The sequence below is a fragment of the Odocoileus virginianus genome, chromosome X, assembly GCF_023699985.2.
Source record: "Odocoileus virginianus isolate 20LAN1187 ecotype Illinois chromosome X, Ovbor_1.2, whole genome shotgun sequence".
Classification (NCBI taxonomy): Eukaryota; Metazoa; Chordata; class Mammalia; order Artiodactyla; family Cervidae; genus Odocoileus; species Odocoileus virginianus.
In genome coordinates this window covers 28,403,794-28,420,804 of record NC_069708.1, presented here as the reverse complement: position 1 = coordinate 28,420,804, position 17,011 = coordinate 28,403,794, and positions in this window count along the sequence as shown.

The following is a 17,011-nucleotide window of genomic DNA, read 5'->3' as shown; positions in this document are numbered from 1 at the left end:
AGTTCCTCGTGGTCATAGTTCCCACATCTTTGATGGTAGTCATCTTGGAAGCTACTCTCAGCTGGTAGAGGCAACCCAGATTCCTTGCCACGTGGCCCCCTCCGTCTTCAAAGTCAGCAATGGAGAATCTCCCTCAGGTCAAATTCCTCTTGCACTTTGAATCTCACTAGAAAGAGCCCCATCTCTCCCACTTTTTAAAAATTGAGATAAAAAATAACTTAAAATGTAGCACCTTAACCTTTTTAAGTGCACAGTTCGGTAGTGCTAGCTAAGTATATTCACACTGTTGTGCAATAGATCTCTATAACTTTTTAATTTTGCAAAACTGAAACTCTAGATTCATTAAACAACTCCCCATTTCCCCCTCCCCCAGCCCCTGGAAACCACCATTTTACTTTCTGTTTCTATGAATTTGACTACATTAGATGTGAGTGAAATCAAACAGTATTTGTCCTCTGTGACTAAAAAGAGACCAGCTGGTTAGGTCAGCTCACTTAGGATAATCTCGATTTTTTCTTTAAGTTAGATGATTCGGGTTCTGAATTACATCTGCACAATCTCTTCACAGGAGCACCTAGATTAGTTTTTGAGCAAAGATCTGGGAGAAGGTATGTATTCACCAGGAGGGCAGGAATCCTGGGGACCACATTAGAATCCTGCCTGCCACAAATGGCAGAGTAACCCTGGAAAAGGAGGCAAAGTGCTAACTAGAGGCTGTCAGTTTCACATACTAAGTTCAACTCTCATACACCATACTAGCCCTTCGAATTTGCCGCATGTGAGCTCCAGGCAATAGAGCACTGAAAAAGAGGGAAACAGCCCAATTCCATAATGTTCAAGATATCAAATTCTAGCCTCAATGAACTGAAGGATTTGGTAGTAGGTGGGAAAAGCAAAGACAAGTAAATTCATTGAGACCAAAATCCTTTGATAAGTGCATACCCTGTCCTATCCAGTGGACAAAGTGGAGGTATTACTGATAATATCAAAGCTTCTATGATGAAGAGCTAGACCATAAAATACATAAACTGAAAGGACAAACCTCTCAGGCTTCATACTGCATATGCCAAAAATAGGTGAAAGGGTGTAGAGCTGCAAAAACACAAGTGTGATATCAAAATAGCTCTGAAATTCATCTTCCACCTCCTCTGTCAGTGCCACTTCCTTGGTACTGGCCCAGGCAATTGCCAGAGCCCTCTAACTGGTTTCTTTCTTTCTTTCTTTCATATTTTTATTCAAATATAGTTGATTTACAATACTGTGTTTTTCTACTGTACAGCAAAGTGAAACAGCTATATGTATACATATATCCCTTCTTTTTCAGATTCTCTTCCCACATAGAAGTGACATGGCACATGGGCTTTCCCTGATGGCTTAGATGGTTAAGAATCTGCCTGCAATGTAGGAGACATGGGTTTGATCCCTGGGTTGGAAAAATTCCCTGGAGAAGGAAATGGGAACCCACTCCAGTATTCTTGCCTAGGAAATCAGCAAAGTGAAAACAGCTATATGTATACATATATCCCTTCTTTTTTAGATCCTTTTCCCATATAGGCAATTATAATGAGTAGAGTTCCCTGTGCTATACAGTAAGTCTTTACTAGTCATCTATTTTATAAATAGCACACTACTATATCTAATTGGTTTCTAAGCCTACCTGACTCTAGTTTTCCACACTTCACCTTAGAAAATCTAAAACACAAATCAAAATTATATCAATGCTCTGCTTAAGACCTCTCAGTGGCTGTGCCTCCGATGTCAGCTCCACTTCCTAATCCAGCCTCATCTGCTGCCACATCTCTGTGCTCACACTCATACTGGTTTCAGTCCCCTGAAAAGATCAGGCTGTTTCGCACTTCCAACCATACCTTTTCTTAATCTGTTCTATCTAGACTGGTCATCCTCTCCATCTCAGTCTGCTGAGAAAATTCTTAGGTATCCTTCACTCCTCCTTCCTTGAATAAGGAGACTGGTGCCTTGCCCATGACCTCCCACTCCACCCTAATTCCTTGTACTCATACTAGGAAATCTCATTGTCCATGGAGATGACACAACCAGCAACCTCTGGGTCCCTTGGCCTTCTCAATTACCTTCCCCATCCCACTTCAGCCACCTGCACCCAAAGCACCACATCTTGAACTTTACTGTGGCCCAGAATTGCTCACCTCTAACATTGAACCCTTCACTTTTCCATTTTGAGACAATCTCCTCTCCATCTGATCCTTCAGGAGTAAGGGTCTCACAGGACACTTTTTCTTTTACTTCATAAACCTCTTTTACCCCTTTAGTCCTTTGCACCCTCCATTTTTTCTCCCAATCTCCCAGCCCCTCCTGGCCTCATTGCCTTCTCTTCCCAACCTTTCTTAATGTCATGCTTGATCACATGAACTACTCTCTCACCAGCAGCCTCAGTTCCCTTTTCCTGTCTGCCAAACCAGCCCCACAAACTTCTCACTCTGTGTCAGTTCTACCAAACACCCTTCTCTCCTCCACCTAGTTATTTCCACCCTGCTAGACAAAATTCACAAAACCACACAAATTCATTGTCTAATCTCTTCTACAGACAAGCCCACATTCACAACCATCCTTGTCTCCGTCCCACCTTCCTGTTCAAGATCCATTCATCCACTTGGGCCCTATGTGCCATCTTTTTCAACCTCGTTTAGCAATTTGCCCCATCAATTATCCCTTCTGTCTCTGATTTCAATCTGTAGTACCTTTTCTTATCCTTAAACCTGCTTGGGTCTCTCCTGTTAAAAAACAAAACTGTTTCCTGACCTGAAATCTTCATGAGGTGCCAATTACTCTCCTTACCTTCTCAGGTTAAGCCTCTCCAAATAGTAATAGCCTATGTTTGCTGCCTCTACTTCCTCAAATTCATTCATGCCTCAAACTACTGAAAAATGTTTCTACTGAATTTTCTTTTGGCAAAAGTCACCAGTGACTTCCAAACTGCCAAAGATTTTCAGTCTTGATGTCATCGGACTTCTCTATGCATTTGACACTGTAGATAATTGCCTCCCCCCAAAACATTTTTGTTCTTAGGTTTCCATCACATGGAATTCATTCAGTTGCCTGATTATTATGTACTCCTCTGGGCATTCCTTTTTTTTTTTTGCCACACTGTGCATAGCATATGGGATCTTAGTTCCCCAACCAGGGATCGAACCCATGCCTGCTGCAGTGGAAGCATGAAGTCTTAACCACTGGACTGCCAGGGAAGTCCCTTTCTGAGCATTCTTGTTCTTTTTATTTTACGTTTTTGTAGGCAATTTTATTTTTTGTGGCACGTGGGATCCTCAATCTTCATTGGGGCATCCAGAATCTTTAGTTACAGCATGTGGGATCTACTTCCCTGACCAGGAATCAAGCCTGGGCCCCCTGCATGGGGAGCATGAAGTCTTTGCCACTGGACCACCAGGGAAGTCCCTCTTTCTTCTTTAAAACTTATTTTTATTTATTAATTGAAGTATAGTCGATTTACCATATCGTGTTAGTTTCAAGTATACAGCACAGTGATTCAGTTATAAATATGTGTGTGTGTGTGTATGTATGTGTGTGTGTGTATTCCTTTTCAGATTCTTTTCCTGTCTAGATTATCACAAAATACTGAGTATCATTCCCTGTGCTATACAGTAGATCCTCGTTGGCTTTGTAGGCAATATTATTTTCAGGCATTTTCTTTTATTTACTTTTTATTGAAGTATAGTTGATTTACAATGTTGTGACAGTTCCAAGTATCATCTTTTTGCCTTTTCATACTGTTCATGGGGTTCTTGAGGCAAGAATACCAAAGTGGTTTGCCATTCCCTTCTCCAGTGGATCACATTTTGTCAGAACTGTCCACCATGACCTGTCCATCTTGGGTGGCTCTACACGGCATGGCTCATAGTCTCATTGAGGATAACGAGGTTGTTATCCTGCCAACAAAGGTTCACATAGTCAAAGCTATGGTTTTTCCAGTTGTCATGTATGGATGTGAGAATTGGACCATAAAGAAAGCTGAAAAGTGAAAGTGAAGCTCAGTTGTGTCTGACTCTTTGTGACCCCATAGACTATACAGTCCATGGAATTCTCCAGGCCAGAATACTGGAGTGGGTAGTCTTTCCCTTCTCCAGGGGCTCTTCCAAACCCAGGGATTGAACCCAGGTCTCCTGCATTGCAGGCAGATTCTCTACCAGCTGAACCACCAGGGAAGCCCAAGAATACTTGAGTGGGTAGCCTATCCCTTCTCCAGGCGAATCTTCCTGACCCAGGAATCAAACCAGAGTCTCCTGAATTGCAGGCAGATTCTTTACCAACTGAGCTATGAGGGAAGAAAGCTGAGCACTGAAGAATTGATGCTTTTGAACTGTGGTGTTGGAGAAGACTCTTGAGAGTCCCTTGGACTGCAAGGAGATCCAACCAGTGCATCCTAAAGGAAATCAGTCCTGAATATTCATTGGAAGGACTGATGCTGAAGCTGAAGCTCCAATACTTTGGCCATCTGATGCAAAGAACTGACTCACTGGAAAACCCTGATGCTGAGAAAGATTGAAGGCAGGAGGAGAAGGGGACGACAGAGCATGAGATGGTTAGACGGCTTCACTGACTCGATGGACATGAGTTTGAGCAAGCTCTGGAAGCTGGTGATGGACAGCGAAGCCTGGCATGGTGCAGTCCATGGGGTCGCAAAGTCGGACATGACTGCGTGGCTAAACTGAACTCAACTGATAGTTTCAGGTATGTATCAAAGTGATTCACACACACATATATGTTCTTTTGCAGTTTCTTTTACATTATAGGTTATTATAAGATATTGAATGTAGTTCCCTGTGCTACACAGTAGATCCTTGTTGTTTATTTTATATATAGTAGTGTGTATCTGTTCATTTCAAACTCCTAATTTATCCCACCTCCTTTCCCCCTTGGTGATCATAAACTTTTTTTCTTTTTTTGTCTGTACAGCATCTGAGATCTTAGTTCCCCAACCAAGAATTGAACCCATGGTCCCTGAATTGGAAGCATGGAGTCTTAACCACTGGACTGATTGGGAAGTCCCCAATAAATTTGTTGTCTATATCTGTGAGTCCATTTCTGTTTTGTAAATAAGCATCTGTATCATTTTTAAGGCCTTAAATATAATATCATATGATATTTGTCTTTCTCTTAGTTCACTTAGTATAATTAGGCCCATCCATTTCACTGCAAATGGCATTATTTCATTTGTACTCTCTTCTTAAAATTTCTTCCTCCTTCCACCATTTAAATGCTTTTGTTTCCCAATGTTTTGCCAAGAACTTTTGTCAAGGGGTCTGAGGTGTTACCCGACTTGCTCAGTTATGTACATTATATATATGTATGGATACTAAAGAAGCAGGATACATCTGGATCAGGGATAAGTTTGTTTTTTAAACGCTCACAACCAGATCAACATTCAGAGTAATATTTCCATGTCAATCCACCACACCCGGACCCATAGGCGACAGAGTGAGAACTGATGGAAACTTCCTATGTGAATGGTGGATTCACCCCCAAGATAAGGGATAGAGAACAGTGGATTTTCTCCATTTATATATGGGAGAGAGACAGCCATCCTGCTCCCCTCCAAAAGGAAAGAGAAAACCCTTTGTTCCTGGGAGAGGGGCTGGTAAGAGGCCTGGTTCTTACACCAATCTTTTGTAAGGTTAGCATATCATTCCAAAAGCCAGATAAGTCCTCTGTCTCCAGCTTTTACAGCCTAGAGACATCTCCAAAGTCTGGGCTTTATCCTTTTTGAAGTGTTAATGCTTAGGGAAATAGTGCTCAGTCTTCCTGGAATCTCGGGCACTTCACCTGGGGACCTGGTCCAGGCTGTCACTGCTTGGAGCTCTTGGAGAGATAAGAGAAGTTTTATCATCCCTTTGGATCACAGCAGTGAGCTAGACAAATGACTAGAAATATCCTCAAGGTATGTAAAAAGTGAAATGCAGGGGAAGTGAAAGCAAATATTGTCCATCTTTACATTGTCTACATTCCTGTGTCATAGGCTTTTTACAGGGGCACTGAGAAATCCTGGGAAGTTTTCTTTCCCACTCTAGGATTCTATCTTCTGTCTTATCTCACTCTACATGCTCTCCCTGTACCATCCCACCTCCTCTTGTTATTTTAACTGCTACCTCTATGCTGGGACCTTCAAATACCCCAACCACCTTCTAGACATCTATAGCTGAGTGTTCTAACTACACAAGTTTGAGATGGAACTCATTACCCTCGTCCCCAAAAACTCCTTAAAAAAAGTTTTGGCTGCACCCCACAGCATGTGGGACCTTAGTTCCCCAACAGGGACTGAACCCATGCCCCCTGCATTGGAAGGCAGAGTCTTAACCACCAGACCGTAGGGGAAATCTCAAACTCTTGCATCCTCTACATCAGTTGACAGCAGCACCATGTGTGTTATACTTGTGGCTGTCCCCATTATTGGAATACCTTTTTACATATGGAAGTATTTCCATGTCACGAGCTCTGCCTCCCTTGTGTAAGAGTCAGGACTACCTGCTGGCCCCCCTCACTTCTCCACTCAGAAACATCTGCATGAGACTGATTCAGAACTGAGCACCATGGGGAAACCAGTTCTACGCAGAGCTTCAAGTTTTGCTATCAGAGAATTCCCAGCATTTTCAAGATTGACTTCTTGCAGCAGCATCAGTAGCAGTTTCCTTTTGGGCTCTACCTGTATCATCTGTATCATCTGACTGCTTCTGCAATGGTTTGGGGCATTGTTCCTGGAAGCTTAGCCTTCAAGCTCCAACCCTCCCAACACTTGTGGGAGCACCTCAATACCCTTTCATTTAAAAATCGGCTTTTCTCTTTAGTCAACTGGAGTCAGCCTCTATTGCTATCAATCAGTACCTCTGACAAAGATCATACCATCACACAAAACAGAAGCCTAGAGTTGTTCTTGATTCTCCGTCACCACCAACATCCACTCAATCCTCAAGCCTTTTTCATTTTATCTCCTACACATTTCTTGGTTCTGATCTTTCCTTTTTATCACAATTACCACTTCCCTGGTGCAGGCCCAGATAATTTCTCAACCGGATTCATGGCAACAGCCTCCTACTAGTCTGCCTGCCTCTAGTCTCATGCCCTTCCAATCCCAGTCTCCACCGTTAATAGAGGGATTTATCTAAAATATAAGCCCTATTGTCATCCTTTTGCTTTGAACCTCATTTGCCACTTCCTGTTTTGAAAATTTCTGCTATTACAACATGGAACCACTTGTAATTACTCCCCATACACACACACGCATGCGCACGCGCACACACACACACACACACACCCTTTCTATCTTGGTTCCATGCCTTTGCTTGTTATGTTCCCTCTACTAAAATTACTTTCCTCCTCCCTCTTCACTCACACTACCTACCTATCCTTTCAAACACTCCAAGGGTGTGTTTCAACAATACCTTGTGCACACATCTATCACTGCACTTACTACAAGGCCCTGCAATTGCCTATTTATGTGTCTGTCTCTCCCAACCAGATTATGAGATCCCTGAGGGGGCAAATGAGACCTGAATTCATATTCATTAATATATATATAATATATATATATATATTATATATATATATTTATCCTCAACGCCTTAGTGCTTGGCATTTGCATGCACACAATAAATGCTTGATAGTTGATTCATACATTGATTGACTCAATTCAATTCAAACGATACTTTCTTTTTTTGTTAATTTTTTTTTTCAAACGATACTTTCTTGAAAACTGCTTTAAACCTTCCCATCTTCCCATCTTCTGACCTCTCCTAAAGCAGTTAGTGGTTTCCTTCTCTATGTACTTTGTACATTCCTTGGTTTTTAAATTGAGGTGAAATTCACATAACATTAAATTAACCAGTTTAAAGTGTGCTATTCAGTGGCATATACTACATTCAAAATGTTGTGTAACCATCACTTCTATCTAGTTCCAAAACATTTTCATCATCCCAGTGGGAAACCCCATACTCATTAAGCAGTCACTTCCCATTCCTCCAGTGCCCCCCAGCATCTGGCAACCACTAATCTTCATTCTGTCTCTATGGATTTATCTATTCTGGATATTTAATAAAAACAGAATCATACACTATATGACCTTTTATGTCTTTTTTCACATAGCAAAATGTTTTCAAGCTTCATCTATCTACCATACATCAGTAACTCATTCCTTTTTATGATTAAGTAAAATTTAATTGTATGGCTATATCACACTTCATTTATTCATTCATCCATTGATGGACAGTTCAGTTGTTTCCACTCTTTGGCTATTGTGAATACTGAGATAGGTACAATTGTGTACAAGTTTTGGTAAGTTATGGCTTAAATACCTGTCTTCAATTATTTTGAGTATATACCTAGGAGTGGAATTGCTGGATCATACAGTAATTCTATCTTTGAAAAAGATTTTTGTGGAACTGCCAAACTGTTTTCCACAGTGGTTGCACAATTTTACATTCCACCAGCAATGCACGAGGGTTCCAATTTTACCACATTCTTACCAACACTTGTTATTTTACCTTTAAAAAATTATAGCCATCCTACTGGGTACAAAGTGGTATCTCACTGTAGGTTTGAGCTGCATTTCCCTAATGACTAGTGATGTTGAACACCTTTTCATGTGTTTGTTGGTCATTTGTATATCTTCTTTGGAGAAATGTGTAGTCAAGTCCTTTCTTCATTTATTTTAGTAGACAGTGTTTTAGTACAGTTTTAGGTTTACAGAATAATTAGGCAGATATTACATAGAGTTCTGTATACTCACCCCACCCACCTCTCCCTCTCCAACCACTCCAACTCTGGCATGCACAATTTTCCCAATTATGAACATTTTGCAACAGGGTAGTACATTTGTGACAGTTAAGGAACTAATGTTAATACATTGTTATAAAGTCTAATAGTTAATAGTTCACAGTAGGCTTCACTCTTTTGTTGCACATTCTGTGGGCACTGACAAATGTGTATGACACTTATCCACCATTACAGTATCATGCAATTCTGTTTCACTGCCCTACACCCCCTGCACTCTGCCTATTCAACCCTCTCTTCCTTCTTTCCCAGAACCCCTGGCAATCACTGCTATTTTTATTGTCTCTAGAGATAAATTTTATTTTTAGAGCAGTTTTACATTTGTAGCAAAACTGAGAAGATAATACAGAGAGCTCTCATATGCCCAACATCCATCCATCCCTATTATTAACATCCTACATTAGTATGACACATATTACAATTAATGGACCAATATTGATACATCATCATTAATAAAAGTCCACACTTTGTTTAGCCTTACTTAGTTTTTACCTAATGTCCTTCTTCTATTCCAAAATCCTATCCGTGACCCCATATCACATTTAGTCATCATGTCTTACCTTAGGCTCTTCCTTGGTCATGACAGTTTCTCAGACTTCTCTTGTTTTTGACGACCTTGACAGTTCTGAGAAGTACTGGTCAACTACTTTGCAAAATGTCTCTCAATTTGGATTTTTCTGACGTTTTTCTCATGAGTAGACTAGGATTATGGGTTTGAGGTAGAAGACCACAAAGGTAAAGTGCCTTTTCATTGCATCATAGCAGTGATACGTAGTATCAACATGACTTTGCGCGACTGATGTTGAACTTGATAGCTTGACTGAGGTAGCATTTGTCAAATTTCTACAGTATAGAGTTAGTCCTCCCTCCCTCTTTACACAGTGTACTTTTTGAAAGAAAGTCACTATGCCCACACAATCTTAGGAAATAGAGAGTAATGATCCACCTCCTTGAGGGCAGAGTACCTATGTAAATTATTTGAAATTCTTCTGCCTGGGAGATTTGCCTCTTTTCTTCCATTTATTTATCTGTTTATTCAGTCAATTACTTATTTATATCAGTATGGACACAGAGATATTTATTTCATACTTTGCCCACTCTCACTTTTTTTGTTCAGTAATTTTTACTTTCTTCTTAATGCAATTAACAGTGATCTGACATCAACCAATCAACCAATAAGACAACCCAAGCACATTGTTCCTGATGCTGGGGAACCTTTCCTGGAACCTGAAGAATGGTTTCCTTCCAATCAGAAGCAATGATGGCCCTCGGTAAGTACTTACTGAAGTTCATCTTCCACCTTAAGGAACAGATAAAAGAGTTTGGGGAGTGCCTTCTTACCTTGTCAATGAAATGAGGACTTCCCAGACTGGATGGAGAAAATACTTTGAAGGATGTATCAGTCAGAGTTCAACCAGAGAAACTGAACCAGCAGAAGATATATATTAAGAGATTTATTGCAAGAAACAAGCTTACATAGTTATAGGGGCTGGTTAGGCAAGTCCAAAACCTGTAGGGCAGTCGGTCAAGAAAGGCAGGCTGGAACTGCTGTTCAAAGGAAGAATTTCTTCATCAGGGAAGCCTCAGCTTAAGGCCTTTGAACTGATTAAATCAGGACCACCCAGATTATCTAGGATAATCTCCTTTACTTAAAGCCAACTACTTATGGACTTCACATCTGCAAACAGCAAGATTATTTTGATTCAGTAACTGGGGACTGTAGCCTAGCAACTTGACCCATCAAAAACCATCACAAAGGAGAAGGAGGAAGAGGGGAGAAGTGGAAGAGAAAAAGAAGAAGGAAAAGGAGAACAAAGAGGAGGGAGAGAAAGGGGGAGGGGAGAAAGAGGTGTAGGAAAAAGAGGAAACAGAGAAGGAAGACACCAGGAGGTCAGCAGAGGGTTTCATAACCAAGGTTATGATGATAAGCAGAAAAATGTGAAAAGAAAAACAAGTTGAACCAGCCACATTGCAGCACAGAAACAGAGCATTCTCCGGGAAGGCTTTGCACAGACTCACTAGACAAGATGTTTTACCACTTTCTCCACAGAAGAGGGAGGATTCTGTAAGTGGAAACAAAAAGAAGTGGAAACAGTTGCCCTTGGCAGCAGTAAAGGAGACTGTGGAAGTGGATGGCTTGCTGCCATCATGTTCAAGAGATCACTGGATAAAGCTTCCTCAGGGGCCAATCAAAAGCAATAGTGCCATAGTCTGATCTAGAAATTCCACTTCAAGGGATGTATTCTATATATAACCTTATAATCTGTATATACTCTATAAATGTATGTTTGAAATGACACATGTACAAAAATATTCACTGAAACACTGTTTGCAAGAGCAAAAAACTGGAAGTAGCCTAAAAGACTGCCAGTGGGAAATTGGTTAAATGAACTATGGTATAACTAGCAGTGTAATACTACACAGTCACACAATGAGAAGCTCTATGGGGGCTGACCTAGAAAGATCTTCAGGATATAGTTTTAAGTGAAAAAAGCAAAACTGTGGGTATATGATGCTAGAATTTGTGACTTTTAAAGAAAAAATAAGTTGATAAATGTATAGAATATTTCTGGAAGCATATTCAAGAAACTGATAACTGTAGTTATCTCAAGGGAGGGGATGTGAAATTGGGGATACAGAAAGAAGTCAAACTTATTCTTTACCAAATACATTTTTGGAGATTTTAATTTTTGTACTATCATTAGGTATACAAAAATTAAATACTGTATGTCAAGTAATGTTGAAAGTAGTGCCATCTTCCCACTATGAATATGGAGTATGTCATAGCATCCACCTAACTTTCTGACTTCTATCTGCTCCTGGTACCTCCAACAGGGCTGAAGGGCACATCTACAAATAACCTGCAAAGCAGTTCTGTGGAAGGATGCTTGGGCAAAAGCTGAAGATCTTGGGAGTGAAAGGGGGCACTGCCATTTCTTCATCCACTAAAAGAAGGGTTCTGGGAAGAGTGGGGAGGATATCAAATTTTCAGGGTCAGAGAAAGCAATTTGGCCTTTTGAACCAAGACTTAAGATATTAGAATGACAAGGTTTTTGCTACAGAGAGAGCACATTTCATGAGGGCTAGAGAAAGTATTTCCTTGGAAATATGCCAATCTGATCATATGAATTTTAAACAGAAAGCAAAGTAAGAGTTAGAAATATGTTCAAGTGAAACTAAAATCAGTTATAATGGAGCACATTAAGAAGGACATTAAAAACGAATGACAATAGAGGAGGTGTTACCACCTTTGCAAGATTGGAAAACAGAAGACTGATATTAGAGCCCCAGATGCTCTGTTTCCTCCACATATACCCATAACCTGTTTTTGCCACTATTTAATTTCTGAGAGCCCTTTCCACTGTGCCCTCTGGAGCTCCTATTCCACTAGAAACTAACTGCCCTACACATTGACTTTCTCTGCTGAGCTTTTCCTTCCAGTCCTTGTCTTAACTGATCTGAGGTTGTCTCCTGAGGCTCCTGCTTTCCTGCTCCTCTCCAGAAGGAGACTGCTGCTTCTCTCACACTCTGATCACCACAAAGGTGAGGAGGAGTAGGGCGAACGAGGGAAGCTTTCTCCTTGCTCTCTGTTGTCAAGTCCACCACTCATGGGTGAACCATTTCTGTTCCTTTGAGGCTGTATCTGGATTTATAACTGTCTGCGTGCATACATGCTAAGTTGCTTCAGTCGTGCCTGACTGTGCAACTCTATGGACTGTATAGCCCACCAGGCTCCTCTGTCCATGGGATTTTGAATGCAAGAATTCTGGAGTGGGTTGCCATGCCCTCCTCTAGGGGATCTTCCTGACCTAGGGATCCAGCCTGTGCCTCCTCCAACTCCTGCACTGCATGTGGATTCTTTACCACTGAGCCACCGTGGAAGCCTATGATCCCACCCTCGTTTATTCAATAAGAATGTTTGAATCCAGCTTTCAGTTTTCCTCTCTACCCCATGTCCTGTCATCAGCTAGACAACTCCAGAATTAATCTGGATGATCATCTGACTCCCTGGCTTCCCAATTTCCTGACTTTCTCAATTGCCTTCAAGAAAATATCCAAATTCCTTAGTATAACAGACAGCATCCTTCAAATATAGTCACCAGTCTACTTTATTTCCTGGCATGGCTTCCTGGGTACTTTATATTCCAGCTATAAGAAATATTTTACAGTTCTCTGAAGCTACTGCTAATTTATTCCTCCAGGCCCTTTGCCATCTTCCTCCTTCTGTCTATAATGCCAGTTCCACCCCCACTTAGTTTGCCAGTTGAGCATCCATATGAATGACTCATTTAACAATCCAACCTTCCAGTTCCTATTCTGCCTTTACGCCAGGAACTTTGATCTCCATCCCCTTTCAGCCTCCACTCTCAGAGCCACATCCTGAGCTTCTTCATTGCTCAGAAAAATAAGACTTCTGAAATCTCATGCCACAGTCTCACAAAAAGCCAGAAGGGATTTTGACTTGTGGCCAAGATAGAATAATTTACCCTCCTGCCGCAAAGACCAATGAACAGACTATTAAACAAGTTTTCGGGTATCAGACCTCAGGCAGCACATGATAATGATCACAGAAAGAGGAGAAACAAACAAACTGAGTCTTATGACTGTTCTAGCATACTGTTGGGAGAGAGTTTCTAGGCTACTATGCAGGGAGGTGGAATCTAAGCAGAGCCTAGCAGCTTCTGTGAGCTGAGAAGAGAGAGCTGGGAGTCCAGGGAGGACAAGACAGCTAAAATTCACAGGACAAAGTACTAGAGAGAAGAGGGCTACATATAGAGAAAGCTCTGGAGATCTGCAGAGGATCCTCCTTGAGTCTTCCAGCTGAGGACTGGTTAGTGAATACATGTAAAAAAAAACTACCTAAAGCTGGAGAAAGAACCACCTGAAAGGATTAGAGGGGGAAATATTCAAAGCTCACAAAAGGACCAGATCATTTGTATTCCCACATCCTGAATGGGAAAACTTCACAAGACACAGGATAAAAATATTGATGAGAGTTTTGCCTCAGTAGTAGAGCAAAATTAGCCCAAGACTAAAAGGCTGCTTTGATTCTGGATTTAGGGGCGGGCGGGGGGGGGGGGGGGGGGGGGGGGGGGGGGGGGGGGGGGGGGGGACACGGGACGGGGGACTGAAAAACAAGTCTCAAAAAGATCAAATTGTTGCCAAGTAACTTCTCAGAACAAGGCTTTAAGCACATCTATAGTAACACAATAACATCCAGCACCCAACAAGGTAAATTTCACAACATCTGGCATCCAGCATGGTTAGGACAACAATACTCCCCAATGCAATCTACAGGTCAATTTAATCTCTATTAAAATGCCAGTGGAAGTACTTCCCTGGTGGTTCAGTGGCTGAGACTCCCAGTTTCCATTACAGAGGGTGTGGGTTTGATCCCTGGTCAGGGAACTAAGATCTTGCATGCCACACATTCAAAAAACAAACAAACAACAAAAGAAAATACCAGTGGAGATTTTGCAGAAATAGAAAAACTCACCCTGAAATTCATATTGAAGAGAATAGAAAAAGTAACCCTGAAATTCATATTGACTCTCAGTAGAGTTCACTTAGTCACGTCCGACTCTTTGTAACCCCATGGACTGTAGCACACCAGGCTTCCCTGTCCATCACCAACTCCCAGAGCTTACTCAAACTCATGCCTATTGTGTCAGTGATGCCATCCAACCATCTCATCCTCTGTCGTCCCCTTCTCCTCTACCTTCAATCTTTCCCAGCAACAGGGTCTTTTCCAATGAGTCAGTTCTTTGCATCAGGTGGTTAAAGTATTGGAGCTTCAGCTTCAGCATCAGTCCTTCCAATGAATATTCAGGACTGATTTCCTTTAGGATTGACTAGTTTGATCTCCTTGAAGTCCAAGGGACTCTCAAGAGTCTTTTCCAACACCACAGTTCAAAAGCATCAATTCTTTAGTGCTCAGCTTTCTTTATAGTCCAACTCTCAGATCCATAAACGACTACTGGAAAAACCATAGCTTTGACTAGACAGACCTTTGTTGGCAAAGTAATGTCTCTGCTTTTTAATATGCTGTCAAGGTTGGTCATAGTTTTTCTTCCAAGGAGCAAGCATCTTTTAATTTCATGGCTGCAGTTATCATCTGCAGTGATTTTGGAGCCCCCAAAAATAAAGTCTCTCATTGAATCTCAAGGAACTCCCAAAGAGTGAAAATAATCTTGAAAAATAACAAACCTGGAGGTCTCACACTTCCTGGTTTCAAAATTCACTACAAAGCTATACAGCAATCAAAACATTGTGGCACTGTGTAAGGATAGACATAGACCAATGGAACAGAGTAGAGAGCTCCCCCAAAACCCCTCAAATATATGATCAGTGTATTTTTGACAAGGATGCCAAGACCATTTATTGGGAAAGGACAGTCTCATTAAGAAATAGTGTTGGTTTTCTCCCAGAGCTGATTCTTTCCTGAAGATGACTTAAGGGTTGGCCACTCCCCTGTTCCCCATCCTCAGATGAAGTTTGATAGAACAACTGGTTATTCACATACAAAAGAATGATGTTAGACCCTTACCTTACACCATATACAAAAAGTAACTGAAAATGGATCAAATACCTAAACTATAAAGCCCTTAGAAGCCAACGACAACAACAGCAAATTCAAAAATTGGTAAAGGCTCAAATAGGCATTTCTCTAAAGAAGATATATAAATGGCCAACAAGCACATCAGATTTTGCTCAACAGCACTACCCACAAGAGAAACGAAAATCCAAATAACAATGAGATACTACTTCACATCCATTAGGAAGGCTATATATAAATTTTTATATATATATATATATATATAAACATATATATATGAAACTAACAAGCATGGTTGAAAATGCGGAGAAATTAGAACCCTCATGCATTGCTGGTGGGAATGCAAAATTGTGCAGCTGCTATGGAAAAATCTGGCAGTTCCTCGAAAAGTTAAACATAGAATTATCATATGATCCAGAAATTCTATACCTAGGTATACACTCAAATGAATTGGAAACAGGGACTCAAATAGATACTTGTACACAAGTATTATTCACAGCATTATTCACAATAGCCAAAAGGTAGAAACAAACCAAGTGTCCATCAATAGAAGAATGGTTAGTAAGTAATATGTGATATATATATACAATAGAATATTTTTCAACCACAAAAAAAGAATGAAGTTCTGATACATGCTACAACATGGATGATTCTTGAGGATATTATGCCAAGTGAGAGAAGCCAGTCAAAACTGGAAAAATACTATATGATTCCATTCATATGAAACACTTAGAGTAGTTAAATTCATAGAGACAAAAAGTAGAATAGAGGTAACTAGGGCCTAGGGGCAAGAGGGAATAGGGAGTTATTGCTGAATGGGTACAAAGTTTCTGTTTGGGTGATAAAGAGTATTAGAAACAGTAGTGATGGAAGCACAACATTGTGAATCTAGTTAATGCCAGTCAACTATACACTTAAAATGGTTAAAACAGCAAATTTTATGTATATTTACTGCAATTTAAAATACATACACACACCACAGCACATCATAATCACATTGTTTACAACTGGTGATAAAGAAAAAATCTTAAAAGCAGCCAGAGCAAAAAGATATGTACAGATAAATAAAGATAAAAATGACAACAGGTTTCTCGTGAGAAATATAAACTAGATGTAAACCAGAATTCAGCGGAGCAACATCTTTAAAGTACTGAAAGAAAAAAAATGTTGTTAACTTAAAATTCTATGCTCAGGGGCTATAAAGGGGTAGCATGAGGGCTTCCCTGGTGGCTCAGTGGTAAAGAATCTGCCTGCCAATGAAGGAGACACGGGTTCAATCCCTGATCTAGGAAGATCCCACATGCAGCAGAGCAACTTAAGTCTGAGTGCCACAACCACTAAGCCTGTGCTCTAGAGCCCGGGAGCGGCAACCACTGAAGTCCAAGCACCCTAGAGTTCTTGCTCTGCGACAAGAGAAGCTACAGCAATGAGAAGCCAACTCACTGCAACAACAGAGTAGCCCCTGATTACCACAACTAAAGAAAAGCCCCCGGAGAAATGAAGACCCAACACAGCCAAAAAAAAAAAAAAAAAAAGAGGAGGAGGGTAGCATGAGCCGTCCTGAGCTGGAACTGCTCTATATTTTGACAGTGGTGGTAGTGGCACAAAACTACATGCGTGAGTGGGGAAAGGAGAGGGTGG